This window comes from Mobula hypostoma, chromosome 4 (genome assembly GCF_963921235.1).
Source record: "Mobula hypostoma chromosome 4, sMobHyp1.1, whole genome shotgun sequence".
Lineage (NCBI taxonomy): Eukaryota > Metazoa > Chordata > Chondrichthyes > Myliobatiformes > Myliobatidae > Mobula > Mobula hypostoma.
The window spans coordinates 115,310,126-115,333,805 of record NC_086100.1 but is presented as its reverse complement, the minus strand read 5'-3'; the positions used below and the strand labels follow the sequence as shown (position 1 = coordinate 115,333,805).

Sequence of the window (23,680 nt, the reverse complement as noted above, 5' to 3'; positions counted from 1 at the left end):
ACAGTTTGCAATCGTTGAGGGAACAATGAATTCAAAAATGTATCAAGATACTTTGCAGGAGAACATCAGGGTTGTAGTTTGTCACCTGAAGCTTAATAGAAGTTGGATGAAGCAACAAGACAATAATCTGAAACACAAGAGTAAATCAATAACAGAATGGTTTAAAAAGAAGAAAATTTGTTTTATGGAATGGCCAAGTCGGAGTCCAGGCCTTAACCCAATTGAGATGCTGTGGCATGACCTGAAGAAAGTTGTTCATGCAAGGTATCCCAGAAATATTGATGAACTGAAACAGTTTTGTATGGAGGAATGAATGGTCTAAAATTCCTCCTTGCTGTTGTGCAAGTCTGGTCAACAGCTACAGGAAACATTTGGTGGAGGTTATTGCTGCTGAAGGAGGTTCTACCAATTATTAATACAAGGGTTCACATACTTTTTTCAGCCTGGACTGTGAATGATTAAACAATATGTTCAGATGAAGACATGAAAAGTACAATTGTTTGTGTGTTAATGGTTTGGGCAGATTGTGTTTGTCTAGTTATTGTGACTGAGATGAAAATCAAACCACATATTATGAGTAATTAATGCAGAAAACTAAGTAATTGAACAGAGTTCTCAAACTTTTTCTTGCAACTGTATATGTATTTTGATAATAAATTTGCTTTGAACTTGCCAGAATCAGGTTTATTGTCACCGGCATGTGTTGTGAAATTTGGCAGCAGCAGTTCAATGTAATAGATGATAATATAGAAAGAAAATAATTAAGCAAATCAATTACAGTAAGTGTATATATGTATATTAAATAGTACAAATAGTGCAAAACTGAAATAATATTAAAAAAGACTTCCTGGTCACAACATCTACCTTGCTGTCAGTCCCATCACATTCTGACTTGGTGCTCTGACTTTCACCAAGCTAGTTGAAACCCTCCTGAGAAACACTAACAAACCTCCCAGCCAGGATATTGTTTCCCCTGTAGTAAAGGTACAATCCATCTCTCTTGGAGAGGTTGTCCTTTCCCCAGAAGTGTTTCCAATAATCCTGCACTAGGTCCTTAGCTAAACATTCATCTCTTTGGTTTTCTGTTCCTGCCCTGGTTAGTACATGGTACCAGAAGTAATCTGGAGATGATTCCCTTTAAGGTCCTGCTTTTCAGCTTCTTTCCCAACTCCCTATACTCAACGTGCAGGACCTTTTCACACTTTCCACCAGTGTACCACGACCTCGGGCTGTGCCTTAAGAAGGTGGCGTCCATCATTAAGGGCTCTCACCATCCAGGGCATGCCCTCTTCTCATTGCTATCATCAGAGAAGAGTTAATGGAGCCTGAAGACACACAATCAGTGTTTTAGGAACAGCTCTTTCTCCTCTGCATCAACTTTCTGAACCTACTGACACCATGTCATTATTACCTTTTTGCAATAAGTATTTATTTTAGTAATTTAATATTAATTTTTATGCCATACACTGTACTGGGGCCGCAAAACAAATTTCACGACATATAAGAGTGATAATAGACCTTATTCTGATCAGTGCCCACAACTCATCATATACAACAAACCCTTTGGATTAAGTTACATATTCTGTTTTGTCCATTCTTTAATTTGTTTATTGTTTACTCTGCTTTGCAAATTTTCTCAATTCATTTTCTGCCTTTCATTTCAGTACTTCTTCCCCCCACCCCGAACCTTTGTTCAGCTTCCCATTCCCCTGCTAAATTAGGATAATGTTGCCAGTCTTCAGGAGATGCAATCAGATTGATCTGCTCTGATGAAAAGTTACTGACCTGAAGCATTTCTCACTTCACAGCTTCCGCTTTACCAAGAGCCAGCCCCACCCTCCAACAATTTAAAGTACTTCCTTCTGCAATCTCCCCTCAGCCACACGTTCCCCCATCCAGAGACGGCAAACCTCTGACACACATACCCAAGAGTTTCCTTGGCCATGGAGCATGCACACATTCTATGCCAGCATAGTGCCAGCTAGTTGGTTGTGAGAATACGTGACATTGGATTATACATTTTGAAATCCTCACAGACCTGATGTACAGTAAATGCTGATTTATCACCACCTTTGATTCGGCAGATGACAGTGGTGTCATCAGCAAACTTAAGTATAGCATTGGAGGTGTGCTTAGCCTCACAGTCATAAGTGAGTAGGGGGTTAAGCACACAGCCTTGAGATGCATGTGTGCAAATGAAGATTGTGGAGGAGATGTTCTTGCCAATCTGAAATGACTGGGGTCTGCAAGTGAGGATCCAATTACACAAGGGGTTATTAAGGCCAAGGTCTTGAAGCTTATTACAGTAATTAGTTTTGAGGGGATGATGGTATTAAATGCTGAGCTATAGTTGATAAAGAGCATCCTGATGTGTGTATCTTTGCTGTCCAGATGTTCCAGGGTTGAGTGAAGAGCCAACGAGATGGCACCTTCTGCAGTCCTGTTGCTCCTGTAGGCAAATTGGAGCAGATCCAAGCCACTTCTCAGGCAGGAGTTGATATGTTTCATCACCAACCTCTCAACACACTTCATCACTGCGTACGTAAGTGCTTCTGGTTGATAATCATTGAGGTAGGTTTCTACATTCTTCTTAAGCACAGGTATAAGCCTGCTTGAAACAGGTGGGTACCTCAGACTAACGAATCAAGAGGTTAAGGATCTTAATGAACACTCCAGCTAGTTGACCAGCACAGGTTTTTAGTACTTGGCCAAGTACCCCGTCTGGGCTGAATGCATTTCGTGGGTTCACCCTCATGAAGGCTGCTTGCACATCAGCCTCAGAGACTGAAATTACATGGATCATTGGGGGCTGTGGAAGTTTTCACAGAGTGAGCGTAGAAGACTTTGAGCTCATTTGGAAACAAAGTTCTGTTGTCACCTATGTTGCTTGTTTTTGTTTTATAAAAGGAGATAGCAGTTAAGCCCTGCCACAATTGTTGAGCATATTTTGTTGATTCAAGTTTAGTCTGGAATTGCCAATTTGACTGTGAAATGGCTTTCTGGAGATTGTACCTGGACCTCTTGTAATCTTTTTGGTCACCAGATTTGTATGTTTTTGATCTGGCCCTCAGCAGAATGTGGATCTCATAGTTCATCCAGGGCTATTGGCTGGGGAAGGCTGTGAATAATTTTGTGAGGACACACTCGTCTACCACTGTTTAGAAAGTCTGTGACAATTATTCAGATCCACAGATGAGTCCTTGAACATGGCCCACTCTACCGACTCAAAGTAATCCAGTAGCTGCTTCTCTGCCTCCCGTGACCACCGCTTTTTTGTCCTCATCTCTGGAGCTTTGCTCTTAGCCTCTGCCTGTGTGCAGGTAGGAGAAGGGCAGCCACGTGATCAGAATAACTGAAGTGCTGCCTGGGCATGGAACGGTAGGCATCCCTTATCTTAGAGTAACAGATGTTTATTGTGTTTGAACCTCTGATGCTACAGGTTATGTGCTGAAGGTACTTGGGCAGAGTTTTCTTGAAATGAGCCTTGTTGAAGTCTCCGACTATGTTTAGAAATGCATTGGGATAGACTATTCCTTGTTTATTAATGGCATCATGCATTATCTCAAGCACTTGCTTATAGTCGGCTGCTGGTGATAGGTAAACTGCAGTCAGGAGAACTCTCTAGGTAAATAGAACGGATGGCATTTAACCATTAGATGTTCAAGGCTGGGGGAACATGAGTTTGACAAAACCGCCACATCAGAGCACCGCTGAGAGTTTATCATGAAACATCACCTTTTTCCTTTACCGAATCACCAGTTCGGTCCATCCGGTGAATTGAGAAGCCGTTGGAGCTGATCGCCATATCAGGCATGTCGCAGTCAAATATAGAACCCAGCAATCTCTCATTTCCCTGTGATACAGCAATCTTGCTTTTTGTCCTCAGTTTTGTTCTCCAGCAACTGAACATTTACCAACGAGTTTCTGGGGTCTCATTCCTCTGTGTTTCAGCGTGGCTTGGAGTCCTCCACATCCACACCACCTCCTGCCTCACTTCCAACCATGGCGACGATTCTTCATTCGCTTAAAGATGCCATACCTGCTTGCTTGAGAGTGAAGTCCACTGATCATGAAATCTGTGGACGATTAAGTCAATTTAAAAGAACACGCAAGGTGGCAGACACAACGGAGTGGAAGGGCTGAGGTGTGTTTATTTTAACGCAAACAGTTTTAGGGGTAAAGGTGATGAATTTAGACCATGGATCAGCACACGGATCTATGATTTTGTAACAGAGACGGTTGAGAGAGGGCAGGACTGGATACTTAATGTTCCGGGTTTTCAATGTTTTAGAAGAGGTAGAGAAGGAGGTAAAGGGTGTGGAAGGTAAGTTACACTATTCCACAGGGATAATATAACAGCAGCACTCAGAGGTGACATGATGGAGACTACAACACCAACACACACACACACACACACACACACACGCGTGTGCGCACGAACAATTTTTGGGTTTAGCATATCTACATTTAGCAAATCACTGGCCACCGGCCTTCACTTCTGAATATGTATTGTGGATTTAATTTGGAGAGCAGCTATGAACAATGGGTTCCTAAAAGCCGTGAATCCCAGTCCAGACAATGCAGATTAAAATTCATTTGGATGTTTGTGGTGTGAATGTGAATCGGGAGGTGTGAAGTTTGTGTGTAGTTTCAAAGAAAGCGTTGTCCATATATATTGTAAATGTAGACAACGCACACAAAATGCAGGAAAGTGCCAGCATCTATGGAAAGTTTCTGGCTGAGACCCTTTGCCATGAAGGCTCACGGCCTGAAACATGGACTGTACTCTTTTCCACAGATGCTGCCTGGCCTGCTGAGTTCCTCCTGCATTTTGTGTGTGTTGCTTGCATTTCCAGCATCTTCAGATTTTCTCTTGTTTGCTCTTGTAAATACAGAATTGTACTTTGATGTTTAGCACATAAAATATCAAGCCCCACGTTGGGCCAGACAGACCTTTTGACCGGAAGTGGCTCCATATGATGCCTATTGTATCTTGTTTTGTCGAATAAATAAACTTTTCTCCAATGACTTCATTCAGGCAACAACATTTGGTGTCAGGAGTGAGACACCTTCATGACCCATAGTGTGGCCAGTGATCTTAGCAATTTAAGTCGACGAGTATTTTCTAAAATAGCACTCACAGTTGGATCTGTTCAGGTCTGTGGTACATGGGACCGTGAGGTACCACGAACACAGAGAGCTGAACTGGTAGATAGAAAAGTCGTGAGCATGCATGTGTGTTTATGTAGGAGACAAAACTGTGTGTGTTAATTTGGTGAGATGTAGTAACCGGTTGTGAAGGGCGGTTACCGTCGGTTCGGGACGCCAGAGTGTGGGCGTGTATACTCGTTCGGGGAGCTGCATTTTAGTGTACGTTTTGTGAGTGTGATGCAAAGGAATACAGCAGGCATCATGATTTCAGGTGCTCAAAGGAGACAGATTACGGAGTACATACTGTGCGGTTTTAAGTATGTGCTGTTTAACTGGTACCATCTTTTATATTTTGTGTACTGTGGGAATTAGTGTGGAGATATTTCAGGGAGAGGTTTTACCCAGCTATTTTAGCAGGATGGCACCCATTGAAGTCAGGCAACATCAGGTCAAGAACCCTAATGATTTGAGCCAGTCTTGATCCTGATTACAATCATTCATAAGCCCTTCTCCCCCAGGGAGAAACAGCATCTTGTCAAAGTTTCCCTCACTTAAAGTTGCATGTGGGAATTCGGAATTCTGGTGCAAGCTCGAGGAAATGGTTGAAATTCACTAGATGCAACCTAAAGATATACCGGTGTTGGTAAAAGCGAAGTGCCCGAGGAATGCGTGAGACAATATGGCCCAGGGGGTGCGGGATGGTATCTAGGCAACTACTGGGAACGCCAGCAATGAAGAAAGATGTTGCTTTTTTCTAAAGGGGGAATGAGGCAGTGACACGGGTGAGGTGAAAGTAACTGGGGAACGACAATGGCACAGTGATTCAAAAAGCTGATGAGCCAGTCATGGATTATATAGAACATAAATATCGAGCGTATGAGGAGTATTCTGGGTTGGATAATCCAGGAAGGGACAACCAAGTCTTCCTGAAAATGCTGAAGGAAGGCCTGAGCTCAGCCCACCAGGAAGTTTTGGATTTGGGGATAACGGTGGGGTCGACCTACTCTGCGATAGTTTCGTGGGCCAGTGAGATAGACCAAAGAAACTGCAAGAGAAATTGTAAAGTGGCTAGAGCGGATGTAGCTGCTGTGATGCCCTAGAGAATTTGTTTTGTTTGCCGGTGACCAGGGCACGAAGCAAGGAACTGCTGGAATAGATGTGGGAGGGTAAGGAGTTGATATGCTACAGGTGCGGCCTATTGGGACATGGTTGGAGGCAGTGTCCAAAAAAGAGGAAAGAAAAATAGGTGAACGTCACAGCAGACATGCAATCTCTCACCCCATTGATGCCCAGTCCAACCAATCTGACTGTCGAGCTAGTGAAGACGGCTTCTAGGTCAGAAAAAGATGTGGTGGCGGCCCTCACTGCTACCACTGGTGACCCGCGGATGTACACAACAGCATTGTTCGGGGACTGCCAATGCGATACGTTAGTGAACTCAGGAGCATCGGTATAAATAACAGACCTACCCTTGCCAACAACCGGACAAGTTATTTATATTAGGGGTGTAGGAGGGAAAACAGTGAAAGCAGAAAGAAGCGAGTCACAAATACCCGAAATCGGTGGAGTGCAGCTTCCGGTGTATTTCTGAATCTGTCCAAATAATGAGCACACGATCCTTGGAATAGACATCCTAAGGAAAGCAGGGGCCGTTATAGATTCGGGAGAGGGAGAAATAATATTGACGAGTCAGGGGCAGCAAACGCATACAACCAACAGAATACACAACATGGCTAGCATTGTTGCAGCTGCCCCGATCATCAGACTGGAGCCAGGATGGTGTCTCTGGGTTACTTTGTCAGCAGTTCCCAGCAGTGTGAGCAAGACACAAGCAAGATTGTGGTCGAGTAAAGATAAACCCAGTTAAATAGAGGGGCCCCGCATCAACCCCATAAGTAGTACCCTATAAAAACTGACGCACTGACAGCTGTTCAGGGCAAAGTGAAGGAACTAAAACACCAGAGAGGCTGCGGCAACTTATAACTTGCCTAAGTGAGGATGTAACTATGAAAATGGGCAAGGGAGAGCCAGTGGATGTAGTGTACCAGGACTTTCAGAAAGCCTTTGATAAAGTCCCACATAGGAGATTAGTGGGCAAAATTAGAGCACGTGGTATTGGGGGCAGAGTACTGACATGGGTTGAAAATTGGTTGGCAGACAGGAAACAAAGAGTAGGGATTAACGGGTCCTTTTCAGAATGGCAGGCAGTGACTAGTGGGGTACCGTAAGGCTCGGTGCTGGGACCGCAGCTCTTTACAATATACATTAATGATTTAGATGAAGGGATTAAAAGTAACATTAGCAAATTTGCAGATGACTCACAGCTGGGTGGTAGTGTGATATGTGAGGAGGATGTTATGAGAATTCAGGGTGACTTGGACAGGCTGGGTGAGTGGGTGGATGCATGGCAGATGCAGTTTAATGTGGATAAATGTGAGGTTATCCACTTTGGCGGTAAGAACAGGAAGGCAGGTTATTAGCTAAATGGAGTCAAGTTATGAAAAGAGGAAGTACAACAAGATCTAGGTGCTCTTGTACATCAGTCACTGAAAACAAGCATGCAGGTACAGCAGGCAGTGAAGAAAGCTAATAGCATGCTGCCCTTCATAACAAGGGGAATTGAATATAGGAGCAAAAAGGTCCTTTTGCAGCTGTACAGGGCCCTGGTGAGACCACACCTGGAGTATGGAGTATTGTGTGCAGTTTTGATCTCCAAATTTGAGGAAGGACATTCTTGCTATTGAGGGAGTGCAGCGTAGGTTCACAAGGTTAATTCCCAGGATGGCGGGACTGTCATATGTTGAAAGATTGGAGTGACTGGGCTTGTATACACTGGAATTTAGAAGGATGAGAGGGGATCTGATTGAAACATATAAGGTTATTAAGGGATTGGACACGTTGGAGGCAGGAAGCATGTTCCCTCTGATAGGTGAGTCCAGAACCAGAGGCCACAGTTTAAGAATAAGGGGTGGGCCATTTAGAACGGAGTTGAGGAAAAACTTTTTCACCCAGAGAGTGGTGGATATGCGGAATGCTCTGCCCCAGAAGGCAGTAGAGGCTAAGTCTCTAGATGCTTTCAAGAAAGAGATGGGCAGAGCTCTTAAAGACAGCAGAATCAAAGGTTATGGGGATAAGGCAGGAACTGGATACTGATTGTGGATGATCAGCCATGATCACAGTGAATGGTGGTGCTGGCTCAAAGGGCCGAATGGCCTACTCCTGCATCTATTGTCTATTGTCTAAATGGCTATTAGGGAAACCCAATGGATCATATCAATTAAACTATTTGGCCCTTAATAAGAGCATGTCGAGATTGCATCCCATTGTGGTGAGCCCTGCAACAATCCTGAATGGCCTGTGTCCCGAACATACAAAGTTTTTCTTAGTCCTGGATATCGCGAATGGATCTTGGAGGCTCCCCTTAGCACCTGAGTCCCAAAACCGATTTGCCTTCTCCCTGGATGGACAGCGGTAGACATGGCAGCCCAGCCATTTTTCATAAGGTCATGGTGCAGAATTTGGAAAAGCTCAGTCGACCAGTTTACACTATGCAGATGATCTACGAATTGCTTTGGAAGATGAAGCAGGTCGTTTAGAGGTGATAGCCAGTGTTTTAGAGATACTATGAGACGAGGGTTTAAAATCGGTCCACACAATAGATAGGAAAGCAAACCGGACAGTACCTAGGCTACACCATTTCCCGGGACGGAAGGACATGTCAGATGTCAGGCGTTCGGCAATCAGCTTCATGCCCCGCCCAGTACATGTAAGAGGAGTGAGGAAGGTAGCGGTAATTTCATACCAGGGTTCTCTGCACTGGTGGCCCCGATACAGGCCTTGATTAAAGGAGGGAGGCCCCCCTCTGAAGGAAGTTAAGATGGGGGCCAGATGAGAAAAATGCTTTTGCAGATACCTTTGCACCCACACTAGGGTTCCCGGATGCGGCTCGCCCCTTGCCCCTGTACTGTATCAGTGAGGGAGGGGACCACAATGCAGTGGTGGGGGGAGGGGCACAGGAAGGCCAGGGGCCTATTATTCAAGGAAACAGCCTCCCATTGCAGTAGAACTTCCCCGCTGCGTAGCCACTTTTAGACTGCGCCGCGTGGGCAGTGCAGGTAAATGAACTAGTGGTAATGATGGGACAATTCACACTACACACAGCCCATACCATTGTCGAGCTCCTGGATGCAGGGAGGCTGAGAGCTGTCGTCAACAGGACAATGAGTGGGGGCAGATGTTGTTGCGAAGAAGGCAGCAGAGGGAACAAGAGGCAATTGAAATTGCAAGTGTGCAGAAAGAGAAGTCGGAAGCCCGTTTAGTAAAATTATATAAAGAGGTAGAGGCAGAGGAGAAGGAGAAAGGGAGCAAAGGTGGGACCAGATGGGAGCTGGACCCACGGGGAAGAAGGAGTCGTGGTAGCCCCACCATGTATTAGGCAGATACTATTGAAGTTATATCATGGGGTGATGCATTAGGGAAGGCAGAGCATGATCACGACCCTCTGGCAGGACTGGTGGTGGCCAGGGATGGGCGGGGATTTTGAGAAATTCTAACGCTGTTCTGTCATTTGTGCCCAGCATAACCCTGGTGAGGGCAGAAAGTTTTAACTGGCAAATCAGCCACGGCCGAAAGTATTCAGATGGATTCTATGGGGGCCCTGCCAAAATGCAGGGGGGTAAGCTACTGTCTAGTAATTATAGATCACTTCACTGGATGGGTATAGGCTTTCCCAACAGGTACTTCACCGCCAGCGCCTCCGAACAGATCCTAGTTCAGGAAATCCTCCCAAGTGGGGAACCCCAGTTCAGGAGGACTCGGATCAGGGAGCACATTTCACAGGGAAAGTGATGAAGGAAACGTGCCGACTGTTTCGACAACAATTCCATGTACTCCACCGCCATCAGAGTTCGGGAATGGTAGAAAGGATGAACTGAACAATCAAGAACGCCTTAGCCAAAGCTATAGCTGAGACGGGAAAGACACGGGTTGATGTATTACCAGGAATCCTGATGAGATTGTGAGCAACCCCGAACTGCATGCTGGGTCTCAGCCCCTACGAATTATTGATGGGGCGAGCGATGCAACTCCAACATGGGGTAATTATGGGTTGTGGTGAGCCTGGGGTTTACAGGGATAGAAAACCACAGTGTGCGAAAGGCCTTTGTAACCATTTAGAGAGTTGAATGACCGAGCAGAACAACAGCAGCACATTGGTGATCAGAGAGAGCCGGAGGGAAAGGAGATAGTCCTCCCATAGCCGGGTGACCCAATCAAACCCAGGCAGGGTTTGCTCCCAGATGGATAGGACCACAGGTGGTACTTTTAACAAGTGACATTTGTGTCTGTGTGCAGACTCGCGAGGCAGCCAGTGGAAACACTGGACTCCAGTTAAACTGTACAACTCATCTTCTCATTGCTCCTACAGACAGAGCGGGGGAGCAAGTGTACCCAGTAAACGTGTAATTACAGAGCACCTAAGAGATGAACACCAGTTGGCCACACCAGACCCGACCAGAGCTGATGAAACACGCAGGAAACGCAAAAGTGGAAGACACCGAGAGCCTGACAGAAACCCGTGAATAGCACGCTGAAGTGTGATGGTGTGATGGATCATCTACCTTCAGTAACCAGTCGTCATTACAGAGTAATGACGACTGGTTACTGAAGGTAGATGATTAGTTGAATAGCACTGAATAGAAAAGATATTGGGGAAAATAGATGGGGAGGGATTTAAGTTAAAGCAGAGACAGCAGGTTCCACAACTTCGATGGCATGGCAGACCGAGAAAGAATGCACACGGCATCTGAAGGCAGTCACCCCCAGCCTGAATGGGGAGTGAATACAAATAAGCTGGGCCCTTTCAGCAGTCGACTGGACAGTTCGGAAGGGAGTACCATCGGGGAGGAGAGGTCCTTACAGTCATTCAAACAGAGACCACCCCAACCCCTTCCTGTACATCGATGAGAGGGCCTGTGAGCCTGATGCACTTGCCTTGCTGGTGCCCGTGTAAGGTGAGAGTTTTAGCTGCCAGAGAATGAAGGGGTGAAGACGAAGGATGTGTTTAAGCTGAAACAGCCAGGCAGCGAATGAACGAAGCCGCATTTCCAAAGACTCTTCAAATTTCCAGGACAACCTCTCTGCTTAGCATTATGTAGGTAGTGATTAGGGATGATCGGGTAGATGTAGATACATGTAAAGTAATTGAGGGAAATTCCGAGACAGGGCATTTTTGCTGTCCTATTTGAGAAGATCCTCCTTTAGGTTAGCCTTTTCTGGTACAAATTTACTTTTGTCCAGGAGGGCCAAGAGGAGGGACTGTTAGAACAATTTTCGGGTTTAGCACATTTACATTTAGCAAATCACTTTGGCCACCAGTCTTCCCTTCTGAATATGTACTGTGGATTTAATTTGGAGTGCAGCTCTGAACAATGGGTCCCTAAAAACCATGAATCCCAGAGCAAACAATACTGATTAAAATTCATTTGGGTGTCTGTGGTGTGGGTATGAATCAGGAGGTGAAATGTTTGTGTGTAGTTTCAAAGAAAGCATTGTGGATATATTGTAAATATGGAATTGTCCTTTAATGTTTAGCATGCAAAATATTGAGCCCCACAGTGAGACCCTTCGACCAAAAGCATCTCCGTATGATGCCTGCTGTATATTGTTTTGTTGAATAAAGAATCTGTTTTGTATTTGCCAGTACTTTTCTCTGGTGATTTCATTCATGCAACAACAACTCATACATCGCCACCAGAAGATTGAAGAATGGATATATAGATTAGAGAAAGGTGAAAAAATAACAGGGTTGTTACAAGCGACTTCAACTTCCATAAGACCATAAGATATAGGAGCAGAAGTAGGCCATTCAGCCCATCGAGTCTGCTTCACCATTCAATCATGGGCTGATCCAATTCTTCCAGTCATTCCCCACTCCCCTGCTTTCACCCCATACCCTTTGATGCCCTGGCTAATCAAGAACATATCTATCTCTGCCTTAAATACACCCAATAACTTGGCCTCCACAGCCGCTTGTGGCAAAAGATTCCAGAGATTTACCACCCTCTGACTGAAGTAATTTCTCTGCATCTCAGTTCTAAAAGGACGTCCTTCAATTCTGAAGTCGTGCCCTCTTGTCCTAGAATCCCCTACCATGGGAAATAACTTTGCCACATCTAATCTGTTCAGGCCTTTTAACATTCCGAATGTTTCTATGAGATCCCCCCTCATTCTCCTGAACTCCGGGGAATACAAGAGCTGCCAGACGTTCCTCATATGGTCACCCTTTCATTCTTGGAATCATTCTCGTGAGTCTTCTCTGAACCCTCTCCAATGTCAGTATATCCTTTCTAAAATAAGGAGCCAAAAACTGCACACAATACTCCAAGTGTGGTCTCATGAGTGCCTTAAAGAGCCTCAACATCACATCCCTGATCTTATATTCTATACCTCTAGAAATGAATGCCAACATTGCATTCGCCTCCTTCACAACCGACTCAACCCGGAGGTTAACCTTTCACAGGATCACAAGACAAAGGAGCAGAAGTAGGCCATTTGGCCCATCGAGTCTCTCCGCAGCTCCCCCATGAGCTAAACTATTCACCCATCTAGTTCCAATTTTCAGCTTTTCCCCCATATCCCTTGATACCTTGACTAATTAGATACCTGTCAATCTCCTCCTTAAACACCCTCAATGATCGGGCCTCCACAGCTGTATGCGGCAACGAATTCCACAAATCCACGACCCTCTGGCTAAAAAAAATTTCTCCTCATCTCTGTTTTAACTGGGTACCCTCTAATTCTAAGACTATGCCCTCTTGTCCTGGACTCACCCACCAAGGGAAACAACCTTTCCACATCTACTCTGTCCAACCCTTTCAACATTCGAAATGTTTCTATGAGATCCCCTCTCATTCTTCTATACTCTAATGAATACAGTCCAAGAGCCGACAAACGCTCCTCATATGTTAGCCCCTGCATTCCAGAAATCATCCTCGTAAATCTTCTCTGAACTCTCTCTAACATCAGTACATCCTTTCTAAGATAGGGGGCCCAAAACTGCACATAGTATTCCAAATGAGGTCTCACTAATGCCCCTTAGAGCCTCAACAACACCTCCTTACTCTTATACACTATTCCTCTTGAAATGAATGCCAACATAGCATTCGCTTTCCTTACTGCCGATCCAACTTGGTGGTTAACCTTTAGGGTATCCTGCACGAGGACCCCCAAGTCCCTATGCACTTCCGAATTTTGAATTTTCTCCCCCATCTAAATAATAATCTGCCCGATTATTTCTTCTTCTGAAATGTACAACCGTACATTTGTCAACGTTGTATCTCATCTGCCATTTCTTTGCCCACTCTCCTAAACTAACTAAGTCTCTCTGCAACCTTTCCGTTTCTTCAACATTTCCTGCTCCTCCACCTATCTTGGTGTCATTTGCAAAACCATTTAATCCATAATCCAAATCATCGATATACATCGTAAAAAGAAGCGGCCCCAACACTGACCCCTGCGGAACACCACTAGTAACCTGCAACCAAACAGAATAGGATCCCTTTATTCCCACCCTTTGCTTTCTGCCTATCAACCAATGTTCCACCCATTTCAATATCTTTCCTATAATTCCATGGGCTCTCATCTTATTAAGCAGCCTCACATGCGGCACCTTATCGAAGGTCTTTTGAAAATCCAAATTCACAACATCCACAGCCTCTCCCTTGTTAATCTTATTCGAGATTACCTCAAAAAATTCCGATAGGTTGGTGAGGCAGGATCTTCCCTTCATGAAACCATGCTGGCTTCGGCCTATCTTGTCATGCACCTTGAGGTATTTCATAACCTCGTCCTTGAGGATTGACTCCAATATCTTTCCAGCTACCGATGTCAGACTAATAGGTCTGTAATTTTTTTTTTGCTGCCTCCTTCCTTTCTTAAATAACGGAACTACATTTGTGACCTTCCAGTCCTCCGGAACCATGCCAGAGTCTATTGATTCCTGGAAGATCATTTCCAATGCTTCCACAATCTCCAAAGCCACCTCCTTCAGAACCCTTGGGTGCACCTCATCCGGACCGGGAAACTTATCTATTCTTAGTCCACTTAGCCTCCCAAGCACTTTCTCTCTAGTAATCTTGACTGTACCTAATTCTATTCCCTGATACCTCTGGCTATCAGGTATATTGCTCATGTCTTCCACTGTGAAGACTAATGCAAAATACTCATTCATCTCTTTGTTATCCATTATTATTTCTCCAGCATCATTTTCAATTGGTCCCATATCTACCCTTGTCACTCTTTTACTCTTCATATATTTTTAAAAAAACTCTTAGTATCCTTTTTTAGTTAATTGCCAACTTCCTTTCATAATTCATCTTTTCTTTCCTAATGACTTTCTTAGTTTCCTTCTGTAAGTTTTTAAAAGTCTTCCAGTCCTCATTTTTCCCACTAATTTTTGCTTCCTTGTACGCCGTTTCTTTGCTTTTATTTTTGCCTTAACCCCTCTCATTAGCCACATTTGTGCCATTTTTCCATTCATGATTTTCTTTTTTCCTTGGAATATATTTTTCCTGCATTTTCCTTATTTCTTGTAGGAATTTCATCCAATTCTGCTGTGCCATCCCTCCATTTAGCTTACTTTTCCAATCGACTTGGGCCAGTTCCTCTCTCATACCACTGTAATTTCCCCTGTTCCACTGAAATATCAATACACCTGATACCAGCTTCTCCTTTTCAAATTTGAAACTGAACTCAATCATATTATGATCATTACTTCCAAGGGGTTCCTTTACCTCCAGCTCCCTAATCGCCTCAGGTTCGTTACACAGCACCCAATCCAAAACAGCCGGTCCCCTGGTGGGCTTCTGGACAAGCTGCTCCAAAAAGCCATCCTGTAGGCATTCTACAAACTCCCTCTCCTGAGATCCATTACCTTCCTGACTTTCCCAATCCACTTTCATATTAAAATCCCCCATAATTATCTTGACATTTTCTTTCTGAGACGCTTTTTCTATTTCCAGCTGCAACTTGTAGTCCACATCCCGGCTGCTGTTTGGAGGCCTGTATATAACTGCTATTAGTATCTTTTTACCCTTGCCATTTCTTAATACTACCCATAAGGATTCTACCTCTTCTGATCCCATGTCCCTTCTTTCTATTGATTTGATATCGTTACTTACCATCAGGGCCACGCCACCTCCTTTACCTACCTTCCTATCTTTCCTATACACTGTGTATCCTTGGATATTCAGCTCCCAATCACATCCATCATTTAGCCATGACTCGGTGATGGCCACAATGTCATATCTTTTAAACTGCAGCTGTGCAGCAAGGTCATCCACTTTATTTCTAATGCTGCATGCATTTAAGTACAGTACATTTAGATCAGTATCTGTTGCCGATTTTGCTATATTTCTATTTTGCAGCAAATTATCCTGTATATTCTCCGGCCTGTCCTTCTTGCCATCTTTGCTGCACAGTATTTTTGACTTATTTCTATTTTCCTCTTCCTCGACCCTAACACCTTGGTTTCCTTCCCCTTGCCAGCTTAGTTTAAACCCTCCCTAACAGCTATATTAAACAATCCCACCAGGATATCAGTACCCTTTGAGTTCAGGTGTAATCTATCTTTTTTGTATAAGTCATATCTTCCCCAAAATAGATCTCAATGACTCAAGAATTTGAAGCCCTGTCCTCTGCACCAGTTACTTAGCCACACATTCATCTGCTTAATTCTGCTATTCTTACCATCATTAGCGCGCAGCTCAAGCAGCAATCCTGATATTATTACTCTGGAGGTCTGGCTTTTCAATTTTCTTCCTAGCTCCCGGTAATCTTTCTTCAGGACCTCCTCTCTTTTTCTGTCTATGTCATTGGTACCAACATGTACCAAGACTTCCGGCTGCTCGCCCTCTCTCCTCAGAATACTCTGGACTCGATCTGAGACATCCCATACCTGGGCACCAGGGAGGCAACACGCCATCTGGGTATCCTTGTCCGGCTCGCAGAATCTCTTGTCCATCCCCCTTACGATGGAATCCCCTATAACTACTGCATTTCTTCTTGCTCTATTGATTTCGGCACTGGGCAGAATGCCAGAGTCTCCTTCACTGTGGTCCTCCTCTGTCAGGTCTGCCTCTTCAACAGTATCCAAAACGATATATCGATTTCTGAGGGGGACTGTCACAGGGGTGCTATCCACTACCTCTCTATAGGTAGTATCTATCACCTCACTTTCCCTAATTAGCCGAAGGTCATCAATTTCCATCTCCAGTTCCTTAACATGGTCCTTCAGGAGCCTCATCTCAGTGCACCTGGTGCAGGTGTAATCCTTGGGAAGGCGGGGAGGCTGGGAGTCTCCCAGGGTCCCCACATCTGGCACTCCACGCACAACACTAATCCTAGATGCATACATCTGGTGCTACTGTTTGTACTAAATACCAAAAAACTTTCTTTCTTTCTTTCTTTTTAAATCTTTTTATTGAGTAAGTATACAAAAAAGGTAAGCCATATAAACATTAATACAATGTTAAAGTATAATAAAATTCCAAAAGATAACAATACCAAAAAGAAAATACTACAAACAATGTAATTTAAGCATAAGAAACCAAGATAACATAATAGTATACTAAATTTTATATATATCAATGGAAAAAAAAGAAAAAAAAACCCCCAAAAAAAAACCCACCGTGCAGCTAACTAAAAGCAAAGCAAAGCAATGGGCTAACTTGAAACCAAACAGAGTTAAACTTAAAATCACGTCCTCAATCCCGACCTCCATTAAAAACAGTGAAAAAAAAACAAGAAGGGTAAATATTACATCAAATGAAAATATCGAATAAAAGGTCCCCAAATCTGTTCAAATTTAAATGAAGAATCATAAAGGTTACTTCTAATTTTCTCCAAATTCAAACATAAAATCGTCTGAGAAAACCAAAAAAAGGTAGTTGGAGCATTAAGCTCTTTCCAATGTTGTAAAATACATCTTTTCGCCATTAAAGTAAGAAATGCAATCATTCTACGGGCTGAAGGGGAAAGATTACTAGAAATTTTAGGTAGTCCAAAGATAGCAGTAATAGGGTGAGGAGAGATATCTATATTTAATATCTTAGAAATAATATTGAAAATATCTCTCCAAAAAGTTTCCAAAGTAGGGCAAGACCAAAACATATGAGTTAAAGAGGCTATCTGCCCCGAACATCTATCACAGAAAGGATTAATATGCGAGTAAAAACGCGCTAACTTATCTTTGGACATATGTGCTCTATGAACCACTTTAAATTGAATTAGGGAATGTTTAGCACAAATAGAGGAAGTATTAACTAATTGTAAAATCTGCCCCCAATCATCCACAGAAATGGTAAACCCCAATTCCTGTTCCCAATCTACCCTAATCTTATCAAATGGAGCTTTCCTAAGTTTCATAATAATATTATAAATCATAGCCGATGCACCTTTCTGACATGGATTAAGGTTAATTATCGAATCTAAAATATATATAGGAGGAAGCATTGGAAAGGAAGAAAGTATAGTACTTAGGAAATTTCTAACTTGTAAATATCTAAAAAAATGTATTCTTGATAAGTTATATTTATTAGATAATTGTTCAAAAGACATAAGGGAACCATCTAAAAATAAATCCAAAAACTGTAAAATACCCTTAGTCTTCCAAGTTTGAAAAGCGCGATCCGTAAAAGAGGGAGGAAAAAATATGTTACCTAAAATAGGAATCGCTAACCCGAATTGATTAAGATCAAAAAATTTTCTGAATTGAAACCAAATGCGCAAAGCATATTTAACTATCGGGTTAGAGACCTGCTTAAGACGTTTCGAATCAAAAGGAAGAGAGGAACCTAAAATAGAACCAAGTGTATAACGCTGAACAGATTGTAATTCCAATGCTACCCATTTAGGAATAGATAGTATGTCCCGGTCAAGTAACCAAAATTTCATATGTCGAATATTAATAGCCCAATAATAAAATCTAAAGTTAGGTAATGCTAAACCTCCATCTCTCTTAGCTTTCTGTAAATGTATTTTACCCAGTCTCGGATTCTTATTCTGCCAAATAAATGAAGAAATTTTAGAGTCAACTTTATCAAAAAAAGATTTAGGAACGAAAATTGGTAATGCCTGAAACACATATAAAAATTTTGGCAAAAAAAACATCTTAACTGCATTAATACGACCAATCAAAGTTAAATATAAGGGAAACCATTTAGATGAAAGTTGAGTAATATGGTCTATTAATGGTAAAAAGTTAGTCTTAAATAAATCTTTATGTTTACAAGTAATTTTAATCCCAAGATATGAAAAGTAATTATTAATCAATTTAAATGGAAATTTATAATATAAGGGAAGATGTTTATTAATCGGAAAAAGTTCACTCTTACTAAGATTTAATTTATAACCTGAGAAAAGACCAAATTGTGCTAATAACTCTAAAACAGCAGGAATGGATCTGTCAGGATTAGAAATATATAAAAGTAAATCATCAGCATAGAGTGATAATTTATGGGACTTTAATCCCCGAGTTATCCCAGTAATATTTGAAGATTCTCGAATAGCAATTGCAAGAGGTTCTAATGCAATATCAAATAATAGGGGACTAAGAGGACAGCCTTGTCGAGTACCACGAAAGAGAGGAAAAAAAGGTGAGTTTAAAGAGTTAGTACGAACCGAGGCTACAGGGGAGTGATATAACAGTTTAATCCAGGATATAAATTTCAAGCTAAAATTAAACATTTCAAGCACCTTAAATAAATAAGGCCATTCTACTCTATCAAAAGCTTTCTCGGCATCTAAAGAAATAACACACTCAGGAACATTTTGTGAGGGAGTATAAACGATATTTAACAATGTACGAATATTATAAAAAGAGTAACGACCTTTAATAAAACCCGTTTGGTCTTCCGAAATAATAGAAGGAAGTACTTTTTCTAGTCTATTTGCTAATAACTTAGAAAAAACTTTAGAATCAACATTTAATAAAGATATTGGTCTATAAGATGCACATTGAGCAGGGTCTTTATCCTTCTTTAGTATTAGAGAAATTGATGCTCTATTAAAAGATTCCGGAAGTTTACCAAGTTTCAAAGAAGCCTCAAAAACCTTATAGAGCCAAGGAATCAATAAAGAAGCAAAACATTTATAAAATTCAACGGTAAACCCATCAGGGCCAGGAGCTTTCCCCAGATTCATAGAAAAAATAACATTCTTAATCTCATCCATTGTAATGGAAGTATCTAATAAAGAAGACATATCCTGTGAAATCTGAGGGAAGTCTAATTTATCTAAAAAATCATTCATATATTTAGAATCTCGAGGAGACTCTGATTGATATAAAGAAGAATAAAAATCACAAAAGGTTTGATTAATCCCCACATGATCCAATATCAATCGATCATTTTGGTTATAAATCTGATTGATTTGAGATTTAACATAATTAGATTTCAATTGATTAGCCAGCAGCTTGCCAATTTTATCACTGTGAACATAAAAATCACTTCTTGTTTTCTTTAATTGGTTTACAATCGAGGACGAGAGTAGTAAACTGTGTTCCATTTGAAGTTCAGTTCTTTGTTTGTATAACTCCTCAGAAGGAGCTATAACATATTTCTTATCAATTTCTTTAATCTTGTCCACAATTGCCATCTCCTCCTGCTTCTGTTTCTTCCTCAAAGCAACGGAATACGAAATAATCTGACCCCGAATATAGGCTTTAAAAGTGTCCCAAAGAGTGTTAACCGAAATATCTTCTGTATGGTTAATTGTAAAAAAAAGCTCAATCTGTTCATTCATAAAATTAACAAAGTCCGAGTCCTGAAGCAACAGCGAATTAAAACGCCATTGTCTATTGTTTGGTATATTGGCCATAATTTTAATAGAAAGCTTAAGTGGAGCATGATCCGAAATGGTTATAGAATCATAATCACATTTAATCACTGAAGGAATGAGATGAGAATCAATGAAAAAATAATCAATTCTTGAATAGGAATGATGAACATGTGAAAAGAAGGAAAAATCTTTTTCCTGAGGATGCAGAAAACGCCAAATGTCCGTCGACCCAGAATCAGAAAGGAAAAAATTAATCAAATTTGCAGATTTATTAGGTAAAGTCCGTAAAGGAGCCGAACGGTCCAAAGCTGGAGATAAACAGGTATTAAGATCTCCGCCCCAAATCAATGAAAACTCGTTCAAATTCGGAAACTGATCAAACAATGATTTATAAAATTCCGGACAATCCATATTAGGAGCATAAACATTAACCAAAACTACTTTTTTATTAAATAGTAAACCACTAACCAATAAAAATCTACCATTCGGATCAGAGATAATATCCTGTTGTGTAAAAGTAACTGAGGAATCTATAAAAATAGAGACGCCTCGAATCTTAGCATTGGAGTTCGAATGAAATTGTTGTCCCTTCCAGAATTTGAAAAAACGTAGTCTGTCCCCCCTCCGTACATGGGTCTCTTGTAAAAATAAAATTTGTGCTTTTAGTCTCCGGAACACTTTAAAAACTTTTTTCCTTTTAATAGGATGATTAAGACCATTAGTATTCCAGAACACAAAATTAATAATAGACTCCATAAATCCTAAAGTCAACCCACAACAAGGAGGATTGACGATAGGCGCGACCCACAAACCCGGAGAGGAAACAGAACATACAAAAGATACCGGGGAAAAGGACGCAACCAGTACTTCAATAATGTATATAGCCCAAAGAGAAACAAACTAAAACGTGAAGCCCCTTCCACCACCCCCCGCCCCAAGACCCCAAGGCAAAATCTAAAGCAGACCCGCCAGAAAGAAGCAAGCGCTAAAACTACCCCCATGACTTCCGGTATACGCTCCCTAAAAAAAAGGTATAAATATGAAAAGGATCAGCTAATTGTAAAACAGTAAAAAAATAAGTAAAAAAAAGTTAGCTCAATTAAAATACACACAGAACAGAACAAAAGCCGGAAAATATATATTAAAAAAAAACCACAATAAACCTCAAACTCATGAATAGACACAGCAACAAGAAAAAATAGGATTATTAACATAAAGTGATTATAAAAAGCAAAACAGAATAAAATTTTAAAAAAACTACAAAATTTAAGGCCACACAGGAAATACGTAAGATGACAAAAGGGAAGTAACCACCCAGAATTCCCTGGGAAAAGAAAGAAATGACGCAGTTAAAAAGAAAGTTTAGCAGCCATATTAAGAAATCAAAAATAAACTTTTCTGCCCAGATAGGGCACAGAAAAGTTAAAACCAACCAATTCACAGCCTCCGATCAACGGAGATAATTAAAAAAAGGCAATTAAGATGTTGAAGATGAAAGTTGATCCAGATAACTCTGGGCATCCGATGGAGAATCAAAAAAACGAAGGGCTCCATCTAACATGCGAATCCTTAGACGTGCAGGGTACAGCAGCGCTGGTCTTAAATCCATCTTATAGAATTCCGACATCACGGATCTGTAACGGACCCGTTGGTCCCAGATTGGTTTACTGAAATCTTCCACGAATCGGAACTTAAGATCCGAAAAATCAATGAAACCTTTAGATCGAGCGAATCGAAACAGTCTCTCCTTGTCTTGAAAATAATGAAAACGTAAAATAACATGCCTAGGTCTATCTGACCTAGACGAGTATGATGGGAGTCTGTGAACACGATCCAGTAGCGGTGGTTGGTCAGGAAATACAGTAGGGAATGCATCTTTTAAAAGTTGAGAGAAATATTTCATGGGGTTGTTGGCTTCAACAGCTTCCCTCACGCCGATCATTCGTAAATTCTGCCGTCGCATTCTAGATTCCAAGTCAGAGTTTTTAAAAGTCAAAAAGTCAAGTTTCTTCTTCATTACATTAATTGTTTCTTCGATTTTCCCCATCTTAAGTTCACTTTGTTGCGCGAATTTTTGAAGATCAGATATAGCCGACTGATGTTCCGCAATAAATGTTTGCATCTTATCCATTGAATCGGCAATTTTCTGGAGATTAGTTGAGATTTCCGTATGAATCAGGTCTTTAACAGAGCCTGCAATTTCCGTACGAATCATCTCCCTAACAGAGGTTGAAATTTCCCTCTGAATTAACTCCGATATCGCTTTCAAAGTCACCGGTGATTCAGTCGGGGGGAAATCCGTAACTTTCGGTTTAACCGGAGGTTTACCATCCTTGCCGTTTTTCCCGTTCTTAGACATAGCAGATCTAAGTATCATCCAATTGTCGGAGAATTCAGTTTAATTCAAAGTATTGTAAGAATTGATGCCTTAATAGTTAATTAAAGTATAGCTGACCATAGAGAAAAAAAACTCAGAGGTAATGGAGCGAGTCAAGAACGCGACTTCACTCCATGAGCGCTACCGGAAGTCCTCCAAAAAACTGTAACTTACTCCGTTACTATGAGACTCAATGGTCGCAGAAAGTCTCTTCCCGTCTCCGCCGAAGCCTGTTGAGCCAAAGCCCTTTCACTCTGTGCCCTTTCACTCTGCACCCTTTCCCTCTGCTGCCTGCTGGATATGGCGGTGTTCTTCTTAAATTGTTCGCGCTCAACTGGCTGACATCACGTGTCTGCACAGTCTGGCCTCTCTCCTACTCTGAGAAATAAAATGTCTTCTCGCTGGAAATCCTTAGGCTCTTACCGGTCTTCTTGAACCGAAGAGCATCTTGCACAAGGACTCCCAAGTCCCTTTGCATCTCTGCATTTTGAATTCTCTCCCCATCTAAATAATAGTCTGCCCATTTATTTCTTCCACCAAAGTGCATGCCCATACACTTTCCAACATTGTATTTCATTTGCCACTTCTTTGCCCATTCCCCTAAACTATCTAAGTCTCTCTGCAGGCTCTCTAATTTCTCAACACTACCTGCTCCTCAGCTTATCTTTGTATCATTGGCAAATTAATACCGTAGTCCAAATCATTGACATACATCATAAAAAGCAGCGGTCCCAACACTGACTCCTGTGGAACTGCACTGGTAACCAGCAGCCAGCCAGGATAGGATCCCTCTATTCCCACTCTCTGTTTTCTGCCATCCATCCAATGCCCCACCCATGCTAGTAACTCCCCTGTAATTCCATGGGCTCTAAGCAGCCTCATGTGCGGCACCTTGTCAAAGACCTTCTGAAATTCCTAGTACACCACGTTTACTGCATCTCCTTTGTCTACCCTGCTTGTAATTTCCTCAAAGAATTGCAGTAGGTTAGTCAGGCAGGATTTTCCTTTTAGGAAACCATGCTGGCTTTGGCCCATCTTGTCATGTGCCTCCACGTACTCCGTGATCTCATCCCGAACAATCGATTCCAACAACTTTCCAACCACTGATGTCAGGCTAACAGGTCTATAGTTTCCTTTCTGCTGCCTCCCACCCTTCTTAAATAGCAGAGTAACATTTGCAATTTTCCAGTCATCAGGTACAATGCCAGAATCTATCGATTCTTGAAAGATCATCGTTAATGCCTCCGCAATCTCTCTAGCTACTTCCTTCAGAACCCGAGGGTGCATTCCATCAGGTCAAGGAGATTTATCCACCCT

General features: G+C 42.0%; 1 long non-coding RNA gene across 2 annotated transcripts in view; it reads left to right on the top strand.

Moving 5' to 3' along the window:
• The window catches only part of LOC134345562 (uncharacterized), an 88,248-nt gene that overhangs the window by 2,635 nt on the left and 61,933 nt on the right, over positions 1-23,680 (top strand). Inside the window, exons 2-3 of one of the 2 annotated variants that reach the window (XR_010017724.1) lie at positions 2,392-2,542; positions 10,577-14,035. This is a non-coding gene — a long non-coding RNA (uncharacterized LOC134345562). Of the gene's footprint in view, positions 1-2,391; positions 2,543-10,576; positions 14,036-23,680 lie in introns of those variants that run through there. The other variant, XR_010017723.1, reaches the window with a different exon arrangement.